This window comes from Triticum aestivum, chromosome 2A, assembly GCF_018294505.1.
Source record: "Triticum aestivum cultivar Chinese Spring chromosome 2A, IWGSC CS RefSeq v2.1, whole genome shotgun sequence".
Lineage (NCBI taxonomy): Eukaryota > Viridiplantae > Streptophyta > Magnoliopsida > Poales > Poaceae > Triticum > Triticum aestivum.
Genome location: NC_057797.1, coordinates 695880638 through 695886178, shown reverse-complemented (window position 1 = coordinate 695886178; position 5541 = coordinate 695880638). Strand labels below are relative to the sequence as shown.

General features: G+C 43.9%; 1 pseudogene; it reads left to right on the top strand.

Annotated features, from left to right (window-relative positions):
- The window catches only part of LOC123186004 (uncharacterized), a 17711-nt pseudogene extending 12487 nt beyond the window's left edge, over positions 1-5224 (top strand).
- The last annotated feature ends 317 nt before the right edge of the window (positions 5225-5541 follow it).

Sequence of the window (5541 nt, the reverse complement as noted above, 5' to 3'; positions counted from 1 at the left end):
GACGCTGACCAGTGGGCCCGACCCCCCCTAACCTTTTTAATTAAACTAAATAAACCCCCCTGTTAACCTGTGACGCTGACATATGGGTCCCACAGGTCAGGTTTGACCTGGGGCGCCCTGTTGACCTGCTGACGTCAAGGTGATGTCATGCTGACGCCATAATTCATTTTCTGGAATTATTTTAATTCTAAATAATCAGAAAAATTCCAGAAAATGCCTAAAACTTCAATAATTCATAGAAAATTAACCGTAACTCCAAATTAAATAAATTATATATGAAAAATTATCAGAAAAATTCAAGGAATCCATTTGTACCATTTTCATGCATGTTAGAATAAGTTATCACTACTGTTTAGAGCAAATGAAGTGAATGACATTTAAATAATCACATATGGAGTTTGAATTTGAATCTTGTATTCAAACCAACTTCATTTAATCTGTTGCTAGTCGCATTAGCCCAAAACACATTCATATTGCCATGTCATAGCATGCATCATATTGTGCATTGCATTGATTGTATTTCTTCTTTGTTGCCGGTATTTGTCCCCTCTCGATAGACGTGATACCGATGATGTGATCGTTGACACTGATGAAGACTCAATGTTATCTTCAGAAGTGCCAGGCAAGCAAAACCCCCTTGTTCATTCCGATACAATCCTACCCTCTCGCTCCTGCTCTCTTTTACTGCATTAGGACAACACCGATTCATCTGTTACTTGCTGCGGTAGCTGAACCCCTTTATCCTTTGCATGACCTGTCATTCCACAGTAAATAGATGAAACCCACTAGTATGAGTAGGAATTGTTTGAGCCCTGTTATGCCTACTCATTCATGCTTGTTTGTCATGCCTGCTACTGCTTAGAGTTGAGTCAGGTCTGATTCATCGGGGATGAATCAGAGGCGTGTGAACATGTCCTACTGTGTGTGAGCTAAGTGTGTGAACACGATTTGGTAAAGGTAGCGGTGAGAGGCCATGTAGGAGTACATGGTGGGTTGTCTCATTGCAGCCGTCCTCAGGAACTGAGTTCTGTGTTCGTGATCCATGATTCAGCTACTACCATACATTGGGCCCTGAAATATGACCCCGCTCGACTTCTTATTCACCCTAGTCCTCTGTCCAGGAGTTGCAAGTAGTTTCTGGTGTTTGTAGCCTACTGGAGGCCGTGGACAGCGCTGACCGTAGGGGTGGGCTGTGATGCGGTAGGTACGTGGCCGGGTGTACCGAATACCCGTTAGGTATCTCGGGAACCCTGTTCACATCGTTCGGGGCCGTATGGGAAACCTCGGCCGGACTCCCTGCGGATGGAACCTGAATAGGCGATAAACCTGGACTAGAGACTTAAGTGTTTAGGTAGGTCGTGGTCTACACCCACGTCGGCTTTCGCTTGAAGTCTGTCGAGCACATGTCGTGTGCAGACGCTAAGTGGTGGAAACATGTATGAAGAAGTACACCCCTGCAGGGTTAACATCATCTATTCGAATAGCCGTGTCCGCGGAAAAGGACTTCTGGGTTGCTTATATCAGTTCATAGACAAGTGAAAGTGGATACTTTAAAATACGCAAGATAAGCGTGAGTGCTATGGATGGCGTTCTCGTAGGGAGACGGGAGCGGATCCATAGTGGTGTATTGGTTGGTGAATATGTGGACTCGTGTGCGCCACCTCAAAAGAGTTACCTGCAGTCGTAGTTCAGGATAGCCACCGAGTCAAAGCTGGCTTGCTGCAGTTAAACCCCACCATCCCCTTTGTTGATAATGATGCATATGTAGATAGTTCTGATGTAAGTCTTGCTGGGTACATTTGTACTCACGTTTGCCTATTTTATGTTTTTGCAGAGAGACTTCAGTCTCACTAGTATTTCCGCGTGGTCTTCGACGTTTAGCTTGTTACCTCAGCTACGATCTTGTGCCCCGGCAGGATCTGATAGATAGTCAGGCTTCTCAGCCTTTTTCATTTATAGATGTCTGTACTCAGACATGATAGCTTCCGCTTGTGCTTTGACTTGTATGCTCTGATTGTTGGGTCGTGAGACCCATGTTTGTAATATCTCGCTCCTCGGAGCCTAATGAATAAACTACTTGAGTCGTAGAGTCATTTTGTGATGCCATGTTGTATTGCACATATCGAGCATATTGTGTGTATGTTATTGAAATGCTTGGTATGTGTGGGATCTGACCATCTAGTTGTTTATCTTTAGTAGCCTCTCTTACCGGGAAATGTCTCCTAGTGTTTCCACTGAGCCATGGTAGCTTGCTACTGCTCTGGAACACTTAGGCTGGCCGGCATGTGTCCTTCTTCGTTCCTGTGTCTGTTCCTTCGGGGAAATGTCACGCGGTGAATACCGGAGTCCTGTTAGCCCGCTACAGCCCGGTTCACCGGAGTCCTGCTAGCCCAGTGCTACAGCCTGGATTCACTCGCTGATGACCGACACGTTCGATGCTGGGTCATGGATGCCTGTCCCTGTAAGTCTGTGCCGCTTTGGGTTTACGACTAGCCATGTCAGCCCGGGCTCCTTATCATATGGATGCTAGCGACACTGTCATATACGTGTGCCAAAAGGCGCAAACGGTCCCGGGCAAAGGTAAGGCGACACCCGTGGGAATACCGTGCGTGAGGCCGCAAAGTGATATGAGGTGTTACATGCTAGATCGATGTGGCATTGAGTCGGGGTCCTGACAATTTCACCCAATAGATTGTTTGTGAAGTTAGTGATTCATATGTTTCAAACATGGACTATATAATGTTTTCTACCTTTGAGAAGGATAAATGAGGTAGCATATCCAAAATATAAACTACTTGATGAAAGTTGATATCTTTTGTATTTACAAAAACATATAGATTATAAATAAAAGAGACATATGTAACATTTCTGCAAAATATAAGGCCAATTGAGCAATGACTGATAGCTTGGATTGGACTATAGGATGGCAAGGTAAAAAGCCATATATGCATGTTTGGGTTGTGCTCGACATGTTCACCCATTACTAATTAATTTGTATGATGAGTATGTTGCAGAAACTTCCAGTAGGATTCCACAAATACTTGGAAGAGTGTAGATGAAAGGTTTCCCTGAGAGGTCCAAGTAGGAATAAATGGCCCGTAGAGCTGGCTAAAATCTCCGGGGAGATACGCTTTGTGCGTGGATTGAAGGAGTTCCTCTCGGACCATTGTGTCGGGTACAGCTGGCTGCTAGTATTCCATTACGACGGGCAATCACAGTTCCCAGTGATGGTTTTCTTGCCATGGTCCTGTGAGGATCCGTATGTGTCTCTTTCCTAGCCGCATCGCAAGGACATCGACGTGGACAGAGAGGAAGAGAAAGATCTCACGAGCACTAATGCATATGGTACTGCCCCAGAACAAGAAGACGCTCATACTGACACTAGTGTAGTTGGTACACGGCAAAATGAAGCTTCAGAAGAAGAACAATACGCTTCAAAAGAAGAAGAGGCATAGGAAGAAGAAGATGCATTATCAGAATCTCTGGAGAATGAGGAAGACAGTGAATCTCGCATGTGCAGCGATGATGCGCTGGATCCAACATAACAACAACAGTAGTATCGACACAAGACCGACGATGGCTTTGTGGTTAGGAAGAGGGCTAGGGTCAGGAAGGTTGATGATATCATGGCAGAAGTGGATCAATCCAGCAAGTCCAAGCTCGCAAAGGGGGAATTTTCTGAAGCTCCAACTGGTGATCTAGCTTCTGAGGGAGCAACATCAAGCGGCAATTTGGCAGGCAGTTAAGAAGAACCCTCCGATCCACTTATTTCAAAATAATTAAGACTTCTAGTACTTTTACGTATATATTGGTATGAGTTGGCTTGATGTTTTAAAATTATTCTCATACTCTTGTTATTGAGCTAACCATTATCCGTGTGCACATCAAACTGTAAGAAGAATCGGAGCATCGTCCACCCAAGAAGTCCAAGGCTAATGAGATAAGGTCTCCATTTGGTGATTTAGCTTCTAAGGCAGCATCATCAGGTGACAATTTTGTAGGTAATTAAGAATAACCATCTAATGGATAGAATTCAAATTAACTACTATGATGGATAAATGTTGTCAAATGATTCATAGGCTCTTGTTATTTACCTAACCTATGTGCACGTCCATTGTAAGAAGAGTCTGCCAATCGACCATCCAAGGAATTCAAGGCTGAGGGGAAAAGCTCTACTGCTCCTTTAACTGTTTATACTAGGTCTGTTGTTTCAGCATCTAAAAGTGCTTCTAAAGGGGCAGCATGAAGTGGAAATTTGGTAGGTAACTAAGAGGAAGCCTCTGATCGAGAATCTATTTCAAAATGAGTAGTAGTTGTTTTACATGTACGCACACATACATATTGGTTGAGATGGCTTAGATGGTGTGCCAGTCTTGACTCTGGTAGCTAGATATAGCACTGGTCTTGTACTATAAAATAATTCCTATCTATATGCTCTTGTCATCGAGCTAATGAGCCCGTGTATAGTTCATACATGTGTATTCGTGCCAGAATCCATGTGCAGGCACAAATATTTTGGTAAGAAATATGGTATGGAGGCTTAGTTCACGATGTTCACCAAGAGCAATGGTGAAAACCAACTTGGCAGAGGTAAATCTTGTTTCTTCCTTCCTTCCTGTAAACCAACCTTCTAGTACTAATTAGAACAAACTTGAAGTCAACTATCCTGATACATATAGTCTGCATCTTTTTATACTAGTTGTCATCAAGGTTACGAGAAGGCCAGGATTAACATCGCAGAGGTGTCCAGTAACTCAAAGGGAGAAGGAAGACTCCATGCAGAGGGCGCGACCGTCAATGCAATGAAGCACAACAATGTCTATGCCTCGTACTTCATGGTAATTGCTCAATTTAGTTTCTTCTCTCAATACTCATATTCTAAAATTACATTGCTCTCAGACTGATGGTGATCAACCTACAACTGCAAATCATCTTGGACAAGTTCGTGAAAACATTCCTCCCTAAAGAGAGTAGGACAATGACGCTATGGGACCCACAAGCGAAGCCGTGGAAGGTATGATACAAGTACACCAGCGGCGAGTGTCCCCACGCGGTGTTCAGCGCTGGGTGGGGCGCACTTGCCATGGAGAACAACCTGGAGAACTAGGGCATGTGCATATTTGAGTTCTTGGACCAGGAATACAACATCAAGTTGCACATTCACAAGGTTGTCTTGATGATCACCGCATGTGTCCTCGCCCCAAAACCTCGCACAAACAAATGATAATTCATGCATAGACGTTTTGATCTTGTGTTGTTGACAAGGGAGGCAGACCGTTCCATCCTGTCATTGTTAAAACATAACATCAAGAATTATACTGTTTGTTGCTACAACTAATTACCGGATTCTCGTTTCCCAATCCCCTTCATAAGATAAGCATTTAGTCTCTAATTTCCTTTCTTCTCCAGATCCCAATCCCTTTCATAACCTATGGTTTCCCGTTGACCAATTCCCTTTATATATAACCCTGAAATCTTGCAAAAATCCGTCGAGCCGCCGCCACCACCAACAACCAACCATCCTAGGCTTTCTCGTCCCAC